Source organism: Schistocerca serialis, chromosome 2, assembly GCF_023864345.2.
Source record: "Schistocerca serialis cubense isolate TAMUIC-IGC-003099 chromosome 2, iqSchSeri2.2, whole genome shotgun sequence".
In the NCBI taxonomy this organism is placed as follows: Eukaryota; Metazoa; Arthropoda; class Insecta; order Orthoptera; family Acrididae; genus Schistocerca; species Schistocerca serialis.
In genome coordinates, this window is record NC_064639.1 from 105,321,914 (window position 1) to 105,341,061 (window position 19,148).

Here is a 19,148-nt window from a genome sequence, read left to right on the forward strand (position 1 = left end):
ACTAGTTGGCTCAGTGATGAAACAGTGGACTCACCATGCATTAAGGACGACGACATAAGGCCGCCCATATTTAGGTTAACTGTGGTTCCATGGTGGTGCCGTCGGCAATAGATGAAACTTTGACATGTCAGTCCCTTGTGCTTGCAAAACATCAGAAAAATCATTAAACAAACGGCGGCAAAGACCCTGAGACAAAAGCGCACAGGCTGTAAAACATCTGGGATTTCGAACTGTGATGTATACAATGACCAACAAGAGCTGCCATTAATTCTGTTAATATTTGGCCACTCTGTGTTTTTAGAGCCAGTTGAGCTAACGGTGTGTCTTAAGTGGTACGCCCTCTTGGAAAATCCTGCAATCTTGGAGGCGTCAAAGCCATTGGTAGACAGTTCCGCACAACATCAACATAAAGACTTGGTTTCTTTTCTCGCTTCCCTGTTTACTGAGTGTTTGTATTGGACCACATTTCAGAAATAAAATGTACATCAAGTGGAAAATCAGCGGGACCAAGTGCACCGATAAGATTTAGTACAACAAATATGTCACAAAAGACTTCCTAATTTTGTCTCGTTTTGTTTGTTCATCAGATACCGAAGACTATAGACGGTTTGTTGTCGTATTCTTTGACTTCTGAAAAGAATTCAGTACGGTTCTGAACTCCTGTTTATTCATCAAAATACAAGCTTCAGGAATGTTGGACCAACTTCGTGACTGGATTGAAGACTATCTCTCAAATACAGCTCAGTGCGTCGTTCTCAGGGTGATAAACAAAAATAATATAATGTGCATAAATAGATGAAAAGACCCTTTACAGTTCGCTTACTCCAACGATGATCAATCAGCGGGAACAGCCTTCATTTCACAGATTATTCAGAAAGTTTTATTGGTATACTTTCAGCTAAAAATGAAGCAAAGCAAGCTAAAGCTAAAGAAAGAGAAGTAATAATAAACCAACAATAAAGTCGACAATTTATAAAATTAAAACAGGTAATTAAGATAATTACAGACAACAAAATTAAAGCCATCTTACTAAGTGATATTTATAGAGGAGACGTTGAAGAATCAGAGTAGAGCTGTGGAATTTGTCTTGTCACAAGAGCGGACGACAAACTCCATTGGGAGAAGAAACAAGGTGGGTGATGTGTGTAATGGAGAGCTGTACTCTCAAAAGCCCAGACGCCGAACTTCAGGCGCGATTCAAAATCATGTAATTTTCCTCCCTCTTTGTCTTCCTGTAAATCATTCTCATTTGGAATAAGTGAGATGAGGTTCACGACTGATAATGATACACGATGTTCCCTTCGGCACACACAGATGTGTATTTGGAGTATAAATCTGGATGTAGATACCTATCAATACAAATTCCAAGATATTGTGGAGTGAACACATTTCGAAACGACTAGGATTAGAACGTTAAGGTAATTGTGGACGTTTATAAATAGCTTTTAGCGACTACCATTACTAAGAATTTATTGTACAGGGTGTTTCACAATATGTATTGCAGGCTCCTAGGGCTTGTAGACAAAATTCTGGTAAGGAACCTGTTCCCATTTAGATACAAAAAGGTTGAAGATCGGATCAGTTTCAGATCTTCCACTTCACAAACTTATATGAGGGCGTAGTCAGGCTGTGTTGTAATTATTCAATCACATACCATTTTCGCCGTACTACAACAACGGCTGCGAAAAACTAGTACGCCGGCCTCTGTGGCCGAGCGGTTGTAGGCGCTTTAGTTCAGCACCGCGCTGCTGCTACGGTCGCAGGTTCGAATCCTGCCTCGAGCATGGATGTGTGTGATGTCCTTAGGTTAGTTAGGTTTAAGTAGTTCTTAGTTCTAGGGGACTGATGACCTCAGATGTCAAGTCCCATAGTGCTTAGAGCCATTTGAACCATTTGAAACTAGTACGTTCGCGTCTAGGAGGGTTGATTGCGGTGCTCTACGGACGTGCAGCACTCAGCTTTGAAGAGGGCGTCCTTCGTCGCGTAGAAGACGTGTACCCGAAACAATCTCCATGCCATAGTCTTCTGTGGAACACAGGGGTCAGAGTTCTTTGTCTCCGCAATGTTCGAACCGTGAAGCGGGAGATTCGAAAGCGATCCGATCTTCAAACTTATTTTACATCCAATCGACACATTTCCGGAGATGGGTCCCTTATCAAAACTACTAACTCCCCTCTTAACCCCTAAAAGTCGGAATTGAGTAACATCCTGTTTATTCTGATTTGATCCATTATAAATGGTTTTTGAAAGCCTGTGACTGTAGATACAATAGGTTTGTTTATAAATAAATAAATCTTCTGCTACCAGTCACGATTTTCTTTATTTTACTATTCGCACGACGCGTTTCGAGAAATAATTCCCATTTTCAAGTGAGTTTTTTTGATGTGTGTTAAGCCATTTCTTTTGATGTTGTCAGTGTGTGTAAATCGTGACTGGTAGCAGAAGATTTATTTATTTATGAACAAACCTATCCTGTTTATTTACTATAATATTACCATTGCAAAAAACCTGCCCAGTTAAGCGAGCTCGTTAAAGCGCCAGCACCAGGATACGGGAGGGCGAGCCTCAGCCGATTCAAATCTGCCTCGTGGATTAATGACGAGGCCTGGTGAAAGGCCCAGCTTGGATGTGGTTTTTACGCGTTTTCTCACATCCTACTAGGCAAATGCCGGGCTGGTACCCACGTCCCGCCTCAGATATACAGTACACAAACATTTAGAACACGTTCTCGCACTTGCACTGCGATATACTGCACACTCGTACGAGAAAAACATTTTCCCCTTGTAGGAAGAGTTGTAAAAGCATCGAGAATTCGCCCACAGGCCTGTAAGGATGGAAGAAACCGACCGGGTAAAACCGTTACCGATATTTTGCTACTGAATAACCGGTATTTTTCGGTATCTCTTGGACTCGACTGTAACAGTTTTTTTCATTTTTTACTAATAGCCGAGTGAAGAACCTAACATATCAATTCGCCATAGCAGCACCAGCGATAATTTTTTTGGTTTTAAATGACTCGCTTTTTAAAAACGAGTTATGTTTATTCGTAGAATTCCCTTTGCTTTGAAATACTAGTGTATAATAGAAATCAGGAAAAGCAGTCAGTAACATTTTAATAACACCACTTACAGTTAGAAACTAGCTATAAACGCATGATAAAATAGTCGGTACAGCACTCCAAATTCAACAATGCACCTGTTGCCGTGTGGCGTGGTCCATTACACGGCACACGTGTATGTGCAGTGTGCATCATTTGCCCCAACGCCGCCCATACGGTCGTTTCCCGCTGTCGGCCTCGGACAATAGCTGGATTGTAGGTTGACACTGTCCCTAGGTGGATGCGTTTTACGAAGTGCGGTGCCAATGAAAAACAACGCTCCCTTTGCTGTGAAAGATTAAAAACGTGAGAAGGCCCTACATACTTGCGACATCATATGAAGAGAAAACGTCTACAAAGTGTCTTGGTAGAGAAGGTAAATTTGACTGATATACCTATAATTTTATTGACGTGTTGCTTGCGATAGTAACAGAACATCTAATTTTCTAGTTGCTTTTCAGTGAAAATTGATACCATCCAAAAGTGACAGTGCAGGGAAGTCTTCAACTTGTGACCTCTCGCACTCGCTGTCGCCGCATCCATCTCCTTCACGTTTTCCGTCGTTGCTGGAACAGTGAGACCTATTCTGCCACAGCCTCTGTGTCATAACAACCGTGATCTCCCGTTCCTTCACATTCATTAGATGTTTTCAGTCTTCAGTCGAAATCTACATTTGTTACTGGAACTAACACCAATAAAAATAGCGAAATTCGGTAATTTCAGAGACTGGTTATTTCGAGCGAGCTGCTTTAACAGCCAGGTTAAACTGGAGACAAAAAGAACTAGTGTAAGCGATAACCCCCATCCCTACAAGCCTGATGATATTTTTGGATGTCATTACCGCTCAGTTTGTTAAACATCCAATGCCTTTATCTTCAAATCATTCTTCATATGTTTTTGTAGTGTCGAGAATGGAACACCAAATTCCTGTGGCCGATTACAAATGGGTATCTTTGGAGAACGTTCAGATCTCGCAACCTCCATACACGTTTCCAGTCGTGCTAGTGGTCGTCCTGAGCGGGCCTTGTCTTTTATGCAACCAGTTGCGAAGACCTTTTTCTCCCACCGTAAAATTGTTTGTGGGGAAACTTCCTGAAGCCTTATAGTGAACTCAAGCTGAATATCTCTCACTGGTTTTCCTGTGTGGAGTCGTTCGTGAGCCCTCGCGCTCGTTATGATCCGTTCCGCCATGATGTAAGTGGACTCGTCAGCCGTAACTAGGTGTACATCAGCACCTGCAACGATAAGAAACAACAATTCATAACATCTATGTAATACATACCTGGTATTGGGACTTTGTGATCACTCTGTAGACGCATGCAGATAGGGTACACAGATTCCAACACGGGTGGTGAATAAAAGACTGATAATCTTAGGTGTGTCTCTTTAAACTGTCATCACAAGGAATAGAGAAAAAATATTGAAACGAAATTACTCACTGATTTATTTTCCTAACAATATTACTGTAATGGCATTGTTGTGTATGACTTCATACACATAAATGAATAACGAACAAGTTAACACAACAAACAGATGATTTGCTTAACTTGTGTTTCTCCAAGCGAACAAAGACTCGCTGCAAATAATGCAGCAAAAAACGCAGCCCAGCTCATACAACAGCATCTAGGAAGAGCCTCCCTGTACTGAGCATGAATGATGGCGTTGTGGCGATGAGGCTCCAAGTGCAAGTGGGCTGAGCGATCGCCACCGACGGTGGCAGTGGGTCCTCCTGGTACGGAACTGCAGCTGCACGAGGCGTGGCTCAGCGGGCGTGCATTATTGCTTGATAAGAAAGACATCCGCATTATATATAACCTCTACTACAATCAAACCGCAACCGTGAAGGTAGAAAATGAGTTATCGAATGATATAGAAATAAAGAGGGGTGTGAGACAAGGTTGCGTTCTCTCACCCTTATTGTTTAATATGTATTCAGAAGACATAATCCAGGCAGCTCTATCAGATGAAATAGCTGGCATTAAAGTGAATGGGCTAAACATTAACAATGTTAGGTTTGCTGATGACACTGCACTACTAGCTGGAAACCTCAAAGATCTACAATTACTTCTTGACAAAGTCGCAGAAAAAAGTGAAGAATTTGGCTTGACTCTTAACGTAAGCAAGACTAAGTTCATGGTGATATCTAAAACAGACCAACAAGAAAATCTTACAATCAATAGGGAAAGAGTCGATCAAGTACGTAAATTTAAATATCTCGGAACAATTGAAAATGAGGAGATTGAAAGCTCAGAAGAAATTAAATCGAGAATAGGACAGGCCAGAAGTATCTTTAATAAGATGAAAAATGCATTCTGTTCGAGAGACATTTGTTTAAACACAAAAATGAGGTTGCTAAGATGCTATGTATTCTCAAAATTATTATACGGAATGGAAGCGTGGACATTGAAAAAGAAGGACATGAACAGTTTAGAAGCTTTTCAAATGTGGGCATATAGAAGAATACTTAGAATTAGTTGGGTGTCGAGGATTACTAATCAAGATGTCCTAAGAAGAATGGGAAAGGAAAAAGAATTAATTAAAACTAATAAAATAAGGAGGCTACAATATTTAGGCCATGTTATTAGGGGAGTAAATTACAAAATATTGCAAATAATACTAGAAGGGAAAATTTGTGGGAAGAGAACGAGGGGTAGAAGACGGACATCCTGGATTGACAATTTAAAAAATTGGTACAACTGTTCAACGTCAGAACTCCTTAGATCAGCCAAATCAAGATCAGAAATTGCCATGATGACAGCCAACCTTCTTAGAGGAGACGGCACATGAAGAAGAAGAAGATCCCACGTGACTGCTGTCGGCATCAGATGGAAGATTCCTATTCTGCTGCCAACTGTGAAACGTGATACCACGGGAACCAGCTCTGGAAATAATAAGACACCTCACACAGGTAATAACTACAGAGGAATTGATCATAACACTTCGTATGCCCACTATTAGCAAACAAATCGACAACAGTTATAGAGTTTAACATTGTGATACAATGCCAGCTCCTAGAATGAATAATGTAATGAGTGGTCTAATGCAAACTCAGATTTACAACAAAGAGCTTTTCATGGGGAAATAATTCCCCCCCCCCCCCCCCTCCTCTGTCTCTTTCTCTCTCTCTCTTTCTACCCCCGAATTGATGCTACAAATTTCTCTTTTTACAATATAACCGTTGTTCTAAGCAAACTCAAACAGTATCAGTATATGTCAAAATAATTTCTCTTTACCAATGAAAAAGTGGGGGCTATGTTTCAAAACACTTTTTATTAAAAAGTAAATCAATGAGTTCAGCAAATAGTGATGCATAGCGGCTGTTATATTGTAACGAACAATCACAGTCGGAAACCGTCGGAATGACTGTAATTACAAAATTGTTTGCCTTAGTATGAAAGCCTGCGTGGTTAAGTTATAGGTTATAGCTGATGCCTTAAAGTACTTTCCGAAGTTTAATAATGGAGTGATTTCAGTCGATTGTTTGCTACTCCAGTGAGTTAGGTCCATCTTTTTTAAAATTATTTATGCTTGATAAAATATTCCACTTCATAGCGCACATAAATAAATCTCGCAATTACTTAACCTCTTGGTTGGGGAGTAGGATATTTGCAGAGGAGTGTTAAATCACATAAACAACGTGAGATTCATAGAAAGGTATGTTTTAAGATATCTTAAAACGAAGAGAGCATAAGCAGTACTGGAAGAACATCGATTCACACTGAAACCGCTGCTGGTACATGCCTAGCGTCTGTATGGTGACCATGCATTACGATTTATGACGACAAAAGTGACACATTGTGTGGAAATTGTAAGGAAGAAAGAAACGTTGTCAACTTTATTGCAGTAAAATGTTGGTAAAGTTTTTTGAAACAAACCTGCTGTGAAGTAATCATGAGACGAAATTAGAAGAATGTAATCGTGAGACGAAATTAGAAGAATGAGATTTTAAAAGTCGTTTGGTGCGGCGCAAATGTGGATTCTGTGGTATAGTACAGAGATTGTGGTGCCACACCAAACTCGGCAATGCGAGGTCTTGATGCAATCTGCAACGACGAATTGGAGGTGCTCCTAAAGACCACCCCTATCAACACAGCACTTCAGCACCCTCACACCGATGTCAATATAGAACCAAGCTGGGAAGAGCTCTCCCCAGTTCGTGACCTCATCTGAAGAAGGCAACATCATAGTGTAGGACCAACGAGTTGTTAAAGTTCGTTAATAAATGCATCAAGTAATGCTTTCCTAATCAATGTCACCTGTAAATTGTACTACAATCCTATGGCAAAGAAGTGTGTCAAACATAAGTGAACTTTTTATTCAATTATGTAGTAAAGTGACCTAATATTTCATGTGTTCCAGTTTGATGAGCCTTCTCCCAGATCAATCAAAGAACCCACAGTTATGACCAGACACTTGTACTTTCATCTGGTCACAACAGACTTATACAATGTTAATAATTAAAAATTTCAAAGACATCATTGTTTTGGTTTCTGTGGATTTTGTTGTGGTTGTTTTTTCATCTATTGAAATAAGGAATCAGTGTTTGCATATATTGAGAGTTAATATTACTCTTTTCTTACCAGTATTGTTACTGTCTGTCAGTGTACCTCTTTGTGACAGCTACTGATGGTTTAGAAATGTCTGCAAGGTTACGTTGTAACATATCGTCTGCAGCTGATGTTCCTCATAAAGTAAAGCTAACGCGTAACAACTATAACGTACAATTCCACGTCCTTTGTCCTATTGTTGCAACAGTATATTGCAGGAAATAGGCAACGGTTGTTCGTGTCGTCTCGTTGTGACATACATCCCTGAAGTATCTTGATACAAAATCTTCATTGACTGATTTTTCGAGTTAGTCCCAACAAAATGTAATAACTGATATAAAAATCGACATGTGTATAAAAGGTGATAGTTGAGCACAATAGCAAAGATGTGAACTATTGAACGAGTCGAAACAGATGGACCAGTAATGAAAACTAGACTGTTTGCGCTAAAGTATAACAATCTAATTCTGTGCTAAATTGTCACGAGGTTTCTAAGATGGAAACGATGAGACAACAGGTGCGAAATGGTCGCTACTGTCTTTTTAAGTCACTCAGCAATTTATCAGTTAGTGTAACCCTTGAAACAGGCACTAATCACATCCTACAACATACCAAGAGAAAACCCGTTGAATTGTTCAGCAGCCGCCGGCGAGCAGTCGGAGCTCGTACACCAGTAGAAGGAATGACAACCAACGTCGATACTGGGAGGAATTTTTTTCATATGTTACTGTCACCGATTATGAAACAAACGATGAGTCGTGTCCTTCGAAGCCCAACAATTACGAGATAGGAATACAATATTTGGCGTTCTTCAGTTGTCCTTGGCGCTTGATTCCCTGGCAACGGCGAAGTAGTTACGCCTGTCTCCGCCAGATGGGCTGCAATGTGCCGCCGCTCCACGTTTCGTTGTCGTTAAAATGTAGTGCAACATCTTATGAACTGCAAACGTATTTACTATAATACGGGACGTCTTAATACAACATCTTGGTAATATCTTGTCTCAATGGTAGTCTGAAGTAATCCGAACGAAACAGGGGCCCACGATATATACTGGACCTCGAAACATTTGGGTGGGATTTATTTGCCGAGTAGACCGTGCGCCAACTGTAGCAGTCAGGAGGATTTTTCTATGAATTATCTCTTGGTTATTGATGACAGTAGACAAAAAATATTTCTCTACAGAACTTTTTAAGAAAACTGGAAAATGTGTTTCTGTGAAATACAAATATGAGTCACATCAAAATCCAACTGCGATGGTGGTGTAATGGTCAGCATAGTTGCCTTCCAAGCAGTTGATCCGGGTTCGATTCCCGGCCATCGCAGGATTTTTTTACGTGGTGTTTAGTATTTTTTTGCTTTGTAACATTTAATAATTTTACGATTCACGAAAAATTTTTGTTTTTTGTCTGAATATTAACTTCCATTACTTTTTGCTGAAGAAGTGAGTAATGCATAATCTTTTTCTGCAGATTGTGTTAGTGAACTCAAGCAATGTGAGACAGTAGATTAAAAACTGAAGCTGCTTCTTTATACATGCACAACCTCCGAGATTCTTTTTCTTGGGGGGAGGGGGGGGGGGAGAGGAAGGAACTTACTCTCAATTTTATTGTATATATTAATAAATAGTTACAATGAAGGGCTTGTCAGTGGCGGAAACTGTTTATAACAATAAGTTTAACAGTGTTGTATTGCCAGATACATCTTTTATCGACCTGACACAGGATCTATTTTTCAAGGCAATCTCTCCAGTGGCTTGAGAATACTGGCCATTTCGCGTGACCATATTCAGATGGGTCTGTATATTGTAGACGGATGTCAGCCTTCTCTAATCACTGAAAGGAAATTTGTTGCTTTGCGTAAAGTAGTGGAAAAAAATCGACTGCAAAGTCTTTGGGCTTGGTAATGTTTTCTCGCTCCGTTATCTAAGTCACCGCTATAGTTTTTTGTGGGTCGAATGTCACGTGATGCGAAAAGCAAGTAATCCACGTACGTCAAGAGCAGAATGGCTGCTCCGCAAATGTGGGAGCTGATCAATAATCGATTACTTTTGTTTATTGCGTTATCTAGTCATCTTATGTAAGGAGAACTTTTGTCAATTTATGCCTCACTGTTGGCAGATGGTGTTTGACGACAACACTGGATATGTTATTCCAGTATCATGTAGTCTCAGCTATTTCCAATAGTCAGATAATGCACTTTCTAAGTGTAGGATTCTAAAGACCGACAGATTGGATGCATTGGTCGGATCCACTGGTCACCAAAGTAAAAATTTACTACATCTGGCTTCACCTCTGAGGATCGATGAGAAACGAAGTCTACAGGAAAGATGAGACAGTGCCACCCGTACATAACTTTACCAAGCCGTTCTCAATAGAGATGTGATGCAGTGAAGAGAACTTACAGGCGCTAACGTGATAAATTCTAGAATATTCTTCAAACGTCTGCAGTCTTATAAAGTAGGTGCTAAAGTTGACGTCGTGCGAATTCGGAGACTCGTTGTAGGAACGAAACACGTTGGAACAGTCCATACGGAGGTGCAGATGAGCTGCGTAGGTAACTTAAATAGCAATCTTTGGAAGGCGGGCTTCGTTTTAGCGAAAATTTGGAGAATCTGTATTCGAGGAAGCTGCACGACGATTCTACTGTGTCCTTAGTATAGTATGCTTAAGGACCACGAGTATATGAGCCCGTTCCGAGGAACACAGTTATTTTTCCTTCGCACTATTCGTGGATAGTATAGAATAGAGAGTTAGTAGAGTTGGTACGACGTATCTGCGCTGTTTGCTGTCCGTTGGCGTACGGAGTTTTATACTCTGAGGTGGCAAAAGTTATGGGCTGCCTTCTAATATCGTGTCGGACATCCTTTTGTCCGGCGTAGTGCAGCACTTAGAATTGGCACGGACCCAACAATCCGTTGGAAGCCCCCCTGCAGAAATATTGAGCCATACTACCCCAATTGCTGTCTACAATTGCGAAAATGTTGCCGATGCGGTACGTTATGCACGAACTGAGGTCTCGATTATGTCCCATAAATGTTCGATGGAGCACACGTCTGGCGCTCTGGGTGGCCGAATCATTCGCTCGAATTGTCCAGAATGTTCTTCAAACCAATAGCGAGCAACTGTAGCCCAGTGACGTGACGTTGTTGTTAGGCAAGATGATGTCCGGCTGTAAATATCTCCAGTTAGCCGAACAGAACCATTCACAGTCAATGATACTTTCAGTTGGGCCAGAGGAACCAATACATTCCATGTAAACATAGCCCACACCATTGTGGAGTCATCGCCAGCTTGCAGAGAGCCTTGTCGACAACTTTGCTTCATGGCTTCGTCTGCGCCACACTCGACAACCATCAGCTCTTACCATCTGAAATCGGGACTCGCCTGATCAGGCCATGGTTTTCCAGTTGTCTAGGGTCCAACTTATATGGTCACAAGTCTAGGAGAGGCGATGTCGTGCTACTGTTGAATGCTAACATAGGCCATTAACGCCAAATTTCGCCACGCTGCCCTAACACAAACTTTCATTGTACGTCCCATTGACTTCTGTGGTTATTTCATGCAGTGATGCTTGTCTGTTAGCACTGACAACCCTATGCAAACGCCGCTGCTCTCGGTCGTTAAGTGAAGTCTGTCGCCACTGCGTTGTCTGTGGTGAGAGGTAATGCATGAAATTTGGTATTCTTGGCGCATTCTTGCTCGGTGGATCTTGGGGTACTAAATTCTCTAACGATATCCGAAGTGGAATGCCCCATGCATGTAGCACTAGCTACCATTCCGCGTTCAAAGTCTGTTAACTCCAGCCGTGCGTCCGTAGTGACGTCGGAAACCTTTACACATTAAGTGCAAAATACAGCTTCGCCAATATACCGCCCTTTTACATGTTACGTACGCGGTACTACAGCCATCTGTGTCTGTGCATATTGCTATCCCACGGCTTTTGTCTGCTCATTGTACCTTGGTTAATTTTCATCTTGTAATCTATTCTTTTCGCCTGATCTTCCGGGTTTTTTGACGCCTCTGACAGAATTATAATGTCACTGGTTACCTCATTTTTGTCTTCTCTTTGAACTTCAATCCTTTCCAAATTTCTCCTTGTTTTCCTTTGCATTTTGCGCAATACAAAGGTTGCACAGTACTGGGGATAAGCTTTAGTCTTGTCTCACTCCTTTCTCCACTACTGAATACCTCGTCACTTACACCTGCAGTCTGGTCCTGTACAGGTTACGGACAACCTTCCGGCCACTATATTTGATCGCTCATACTTTCATTCCAGTCAACATTGTGAAAAGTTTTCTCTAAATGTGCAAATGCCTTTCAGCATTGACTCGTGTGTTCCTATATTTTTCCGGAAGCTTATGCCTTTTATACAGAAGTCGAAACGCCTCTGGTAAATTAGATAAGAATATTGCGTTTAGCTTATAAACGAAACATCTGTATTAATTCTTTCCACAGGAGCTACAGGGACGTGCACCAGAGTAGTGTGTTGAAGCGTTTGGCCTTGGCAGTATCTGTCAGCAGTTTGACCTTATCTCGTGCTGTGTACGACATGTCCTCTGTCCTTGGAGCGTATTTGTACAGAGTAAGGTCGGACTTCTCGCACACGTTTCGGCAGTGGCGGCTCCTGCACTCTGCCACTGGTGAGGAAAGAAGGCCAGCAGGTCACACGGCCTGGCCTGCAGCTTCCTACCGCTGCTCCGACTGTCCACGTTGTCATTGCAGGTTGTGGGGCACGGCGAACGAGACTGCAGGCATCTGCTAGCTATGAGTGGGGAAAACCGACCAATTGAAAACTATACCGGTGTTTTAGTTTCGAATAACCGGTATTTTTCGGAATTTGTTTGGTCTCGGTTATAACACTTATTTTTTTGTTTCTTTTTACTAATAACCGAGTTAAAAAACCGAAATAACAATTAGTCATAGCAGCAATGCTAAATTTTTCGTCTTTAAATAAACGTTTTTTTAAGAAAGTAGTTTTCATTCATAAAATCTGCGTTGCTTTGAATTATTGCGTTATTATAGAAAATCGGAAAAGCGATCTTTGCTATTTTAATAACAATGCTAACAGAAACGAGCAACAGACACAGGGCGTATGAATTGGTGCAAGATTGCTGAGGCCATAATGCTGTGTGGGGTGGTCTTTTGGGTGGTATGGGTGTCGTCCAGTGTGCAGGACTTGCTCCCTCCTGGTCTAGAACAGTAGTTTCTGTCGTCGCAGGACATCTGTTGTATTACTGAATGGCACCAACCGTAGTCTGGAAATAATCGTAATAAGTGATGTAGCAGTGGACTACACTGCTTTATTTGCTTTAAAAGGTTAAAAGTCTGTCTGAAAGAGGAAGGCAGTTCGGAAATCGTAAAATCAACAGGAAAAATAGAGTTCTTCACACTCAGTTTTTACCCTTTAACACTGACCATTCTTAATGCCCAAATAGTGATATGATCCCCGATTACAACATGATTTTTGAGCAGAGTTTTAAAAAATGAGAATGAGCAGAGGAGTACTGTTGATTTTTTGTAGTATTCAACAACTTATGAGGCACACTGTGGAGAGTCTGCCTTTTTTGCCTTTTTAATTTAATATTTGAGTCTTTGTAACTTGAAACTGAGTGAGTAAAATTTTTTCAGTTCCTGTTAGATTTCTACGTTTATTACAGGAAATAATAGGAATAAAAACCCGAAAATCATTTACTTCAGAAACTGGTTACTTTTAGCGGTTTTAAGTCAAGTTGAACTGGTGTGGGAAAAAAACGGTATATCCGAAAACCGGCTGTTTCAGCGATAAGCACCATCCCTACTGCTAACTGTTCAGACAAGGCAGGACGGCTGGGACATAACAAAACGTTCGAATAATTGAGCATTAGATTTAACGAAAATTTGATTCATCAAGGAGGAGTCAATAAAAGTTGAATTTCACAAATAAAATAACAAAATAGTACAATAGTTTCAGTATAATTCGCATTTCATTAAAAAGCAATAACTATAATTAAAGGAAAGTTATTTTTGGCGGTTTTATTAATTTTTATGTATTTTAACATTTGAAACGAAAAGCGCACACGAATTTCCGAAAATACATAATAAAACATCACTTTCAATTTGAAAATCGCTCACTCGAGGCGAACCCTTCATTACGGAGACTAACATTATTATTACTTCGGTTTTATCAATTTCTGATTATTTTCCCGTAGACTAATGAAAAAGTCGGAACCAAACTGGTTAATTTGCGCTTCATTTTAATAAACTTTTTCATGCATCTCATTTTTGACGCTTCTTAACATTTATGGCGTCATATCTGCCGAACAAAGTGCCGTACAGTGGCATAACTTTGCAGGCACATTCAGTGGCATATGTGGATACTTCTTTAAATTAGGTTGAGAATAGTGTTAATAGTAAAGAAGTAACAAATTAAAACATTATTCCCGATGCTCAAGTTTTACTGCATGAGCAGCGTAAATCTAAAGTGCTATGAACTTTTTTACCTTTCGTTATGCTGTAGAGGTGAGAGAGAGAAAAAGTTTCGGAAAGATTGGACATTGTGAGTAACGTTTCTTGGAAGTCGTTAAGGTTCTCATTCTCAGAGACTGGATGTACTCGTGTAGTTTGCGCGCCGTGATTTACGCTCCTTATACGTGACTTATTGTGGTAAACCATTGAGCTACGATTGCACCTCTTAATGAGTAGATTGTGACTGGATTTTAAATCTTTAATTTTGTGAATAATTACATGAAATACTGAAAAGCAAGTGCTTGTTGCTCCTGCCAGCAGTTACAGAGACAACCTGCAACTGACTTCAGGCGAAAGTTTAAGTAGTTTATAAATGAAGATTATAATCTTCGATAGGTATGCTTCGTCCTCTGTATCGCCGCAACCATTTCAGTAAGCATTCTTCAATACACAGGGATCTCTCTTGCCCGCTCCACTTTCACCATCCATGTCATAGGTTTTCAGCAAACCGAACTTTCTGCTTCAGGTCTGTCGACAGCGAGGTTGGAGAAATACTGAAAGTTTCCGCTGCAACCTTTTTTCTCACTCCACGCTCCACAGCCTCAGTAATCGGCTTCTTTTCTGCAAGGTTCAAGCCCTTGTACTTTTTTGAGGTCCTTTTACAACTGATTTATATACGGTACTACATTCAGCATTAATGAATAAACAAATGATTGCCATGGAGGGCCGAATAACGAAACGAGCACGAAATAATTCGAATTACATAGCTTTAGATAGCCGCTAACTTCGAATTATAGTGCGTTTGCGGATGGTCTGTCGTCACAATCTCTTCAATTAATCGAGTGTACCAAACCCCACATGATTTCTTCGATTCGTCCAAAATTTTTTCGTGAGACCAGAAAACTATGTCGGTCATCCAGAAATTTTATGTATCGAGGTTCAAATTAAAATAGTCGGCTATTTTTGCTGGACCGCTCAGGGTTGGATTTACACACAGACCTTACTGACTTCGCAGAAATCTGAGACAACTTTCAAATGGTAGAGCATAGCAATCAGTCATCATTTCCTTGCTGGTTTTATTTGGGAAATATACACTCCTGGAAATGGAAAAAAGAACACACTGACACCGGTGTGTCAGACCCACCATACTTGCTCCGGACACTGCGAGAGGGCTGTACAAGCAATGATCACACGCACGGCACAGCGGACACACCAGGAACCGCGGTGTTGGCCGTCGAATGGCGCTAGCTGCGCAGCATTTGTGCACCGCCGCCGTCAGTGTCAGCCAGTTTGCTGTGGCATACGGAGCTCCATCGCAGTCTTTAACACTGGTAGCATGCAGCGACAGCGTGGACGTGAACCGTATGTGCAGTTGACGGACTTGGAGCGAGGGCGTATAGTGGGCATGCGGGAGGCCGGGTGGACGTACCGCCGAATTGCTCAACACGTGGGGCGTGAGGTCTCCACAGTACATCGATGTTGTCGCCAGTGGTCGGCGGAAGGTGCACGTGCCCGTCGACCTGGGACCGGACCGCAGCGACGCACGGATGCACGCCAAGACCGTAGGATCCTACGCAGTGCCGTAGGGGACCGCACCGCCACTTCCCAGCAAATTAGGGACACTGTTGCTCCTGGGGTATCAGCGAGGACCATTCGCAACCGTCTCCATGAAGCTGGGCTACGGTCCCGCACACCGTTAGGCCGTCTTCCGCTCACGCCCCAACATCGTGCAGCCCGCCTCCAGTGGTGTCGCGACAGGCGTGAATGGAGGGACGAATGGAGACGTGTCGTCTTCAGCGATGAGAGTCGCTTCTGCCTTGGTGCCAATGATGGTCGTATGCGTGTTTGGCGCCGTGCAGGTGAGCGCCACAATCAGGACTGCATACGACCGAGGCACACAGGGCCAACACCCGGCATCATGGTGTGGGGAGCGATCTCCTACACTGGCTGTACACCACTGGTGATCGTCGAGGGGACACTGAATAGTGCACGGTACATCCAAACCGTCATCGAACCCATCGTTCTACCATTCCTAGACCGGCAAGGGAACTTGCTGTTCCAACAGGACAATGCACGTCCGCATGTATCCCGTGCCACCCAACGTGCTCTAGAAGGTGTAAGTCAACTACCCTGGCCGGCAAGATCTCCGGATCTGTCCCCCATTGAGCATGTTTGGGACTGGATGAAGCGTCGTCTCACGCGGTCTGCACGTCCAGCACGAACGCTGGTCCAACTGAGGCGCCAGGTGGAAATGGCATGGCAAGCCGTTCCACAGGACTACATCCAGCATCTCTACGATCGTCTCCATGGGAGAATAGCAGCCTGCATTGCTGCGAAAGGTGGATGTACACTGTACTAGTGCCGACATTGTGCATGCTCTGTTGCCTGTGTCTATGTGCCTGTGGTTCTGTCAGTGTGATCATGTGATGTATCTGACCCCAGGAATGTGTCAATAAAGTTTCCCCTTCCTGGGACAATGAATTCACGGTGTTCTTATTTCAATTGCCAGGAGTGTAGATTTCAGTGAGTGCCTAGCCATTATTAATGCACCATTTCATAGTATCAATGCATGTCCTTGTACGCCAGTCCCCTGTTGTTCGGGCTTCTGTCTCAGTTCTTTCAAAACAGCTCAAGACTAGTAGTTGAAAGAACTGTGACAAAAGCCCGAACAACAGGGCACTGACGTACAAGAACATGCATTGATAGTGTGAAATGGTGCATTAATGATGGCTAGGCACTAACTGAAATCCAGATTTGCCACATAAAACCTGCAAGAAAAGGACGACTGATTGCTGTGCTCTGTCATTTGAAAGTCGTAAAACAGTCGTTGAGTGCAACCACGTTCCTGATGGAAGGTAGCCTGCTGACACAGCTTTATCAGTAAAACCACGGTTTGTCATGTCTCGACATGTCTGAGACCTTGCTGATGTCGCAGCAACCTGACTGAGATTCGTCAGCAGAACACAAGTCCCGAATTACTGTTGGAATCAGTTCATGGACTCTTCCAGGAACGCTAGACTTTTTACCACGAAAACATCAAACATGAATAATCGGTTAACACGAAATAATACTGCGGCTACGACAAAACGTTATGTATTTCCGTATTTTTTTCTTTCTTTAACGAACAAAAATCGTTTAACACGAAAAGACTTTGCTCTTCGGACGAGCAAACCAACTGGCTTTCTACCGTCACGTCGTCACGTACATTCATTTGCCTTTATCTTCGTTAGATGGAACAAAGTGAAGAACGTTTGCTATCGTTGTTACACTACCGCTTGTCTTTCGATGTTGCCATCGTCAGAACATTCCAGTCACTTTCTGAATTCGGTGAGTTGTGTATCTGACTCAGTGAACTTCGTGTCAAAATGGTTTCGTGTTCTTGGTTTTTAAGTGGAGGTATCGTAATTTTTTTTATATGCGATGGCAAAGAGCACGAGGATGAACTGTCGCGTTTTCCTGGGCCACTACAGTCACCAGTTCTTAATATCGTTGAACCTTTGTGGGCTACTTTGGAGAGAAGGGCACGTAACAGCTATCCTCCTTAACCATCGTTACCAGAATTGGCCACTATTTTGCGGGGAGAGTGGTACAAAATTCCCTTGAAGACCCTACAGGACCTCTGCTTACTCGTTCCGAGACAACTGGAAGCTGTTTTGAATGCCAACGGTTTGCCGTATTAGGCATAGTAAGGTGTTGTGTTGTGATGTTTCCATATTTTTGTCCACCCTTGTACCCCAGTTACTTCTCTGCTAACATTAGTTACAGCAGAGCAGAAGTTTGTCGGACCTCTTCTCTTGGTGACGGGAAAACTTTTTGCAGTGTTGTTACTGTGTCACTATTTGGTCAAGTTGGACACGTGTTATGTCGTTGGATGTTCTTTCGAATGCCAAAGAAAAAAGTATAGGGCTCCATCACAAAAGGCCGGCCGAAGTGGCCGTGCGGTTAAAGGCGCTACAGTCTGGAACCGCAAGACCGCTACGGTCGCAGGTTCGAATCCTGCCTCGGGCATGGATGTTTGTGATGTCCTTAGGTTAGTTAGGTTTAACTAGTTCTAAGTTCTAGGGGACTAATGACCTCAGCAGTTGAGTCCCATAGTGCTCAGAGCCATTTGACCCATCCATCACAAAAAGTTGGGTTTTATTATTCTACAGCTACGAACGTCAAGAATTATTTGTATGCGAGACAGAATTCGCCACATTATCAACCATAAATTAGCGAAAATCACGCCTCGTTATACGGGTACTCACTCGCTATGGATTTGGTTTGGATAATCTGTCTTAACTAGCTTACAGTGTATAAGGAGATTTCTAGTAGAGTTTGTCTGTAACCATAGATTGTCTTGTAGGAAACTTGAAGTCGGTGGTTAACATCCGAGATAGGTTGTTAATAAATTGTAAGTCGGAATTGAGACTTTGTCCTGCATGCTGTATACTGACGACTTCTTGCTGTTCTTTGCCTGACGTACCGTATGCTCAGTAACTAACAACGGAGACGGAGCAGCGCATCGCATCTTCGTCCCTACTGCTCCGAATAAACCACTTGTACAGATCAGTCACAACATTATCATCATCTACCTGTTATCCGATATGTCCAACTCTGGCGCGGGTAATAGCTGCGACGCATCGTGGCATGGATGCAATGAGGCTTTGGTAGATCACTGGAGGGAGTTGGCATCACATCTGCACACACAACTCACCTTATTACTATAAATTCCGGGGAAGATGGTGATGAGCTCTGACGTCAGGTCCAGTCACATCCCAGATGCATTCGATAGGGCTCAAATATAGCGAGTTGAGGGGCCAGCACATCATTTGGAACTCGCCACTGTGTTCCTCGAACTACTCCATCACACTCCTGGCCTTGTGAAACGGCGCATTATCCTATTGAAAAATGCCACTGCCGTCGGGAAACTTGATCGTCATGAAGGGGTGTACGAGGTCTGCAACCAGTGTACGATACTCCTTGGCCGTCGTGGTGCCTTGCACGAGCTCCACTGGATCCATGGATGCCCAGGTTAATGATCCCCAGAGTATAATGGAGCCGTCGCCAGCTTGTCCCCGT

The 19,148-nt window shown here is 42.5% G+C and overlaps 1 long non-coding RNA gene and 1 other non-coding gene across 2 annotated transcripts in view; one reads left to right on the forward strand and one right to left on the reverse strand.

The window, feature by feature from the left end:
* Positions 1–5,893: 5,893 nt before the first annotated feature.
* Positions 5,894–19,148, reverse strand: part of LOC126455453 (uncharacterized) — a 279,142-nt gene continuing 265,887 nt past the window's right edge. Inside the window, exon 3 of the long non-coding RNA XR_007585324.1 lies at positions 5,894–5,948. This is a non-coding gene — a long non-coding RNA (uncharacterized LOC126455453). The remainder of the gene's footprint in view (positions 5,949–19,148) is intronic.
* Positions 8,895–8,966, forward strand: Trnag-ucc (transfer RNA glycine (anticodon UCC)). Its single transcript has one exon. It is a non-coding gene; the product is annotated as a tRNA-Gly (tRNA).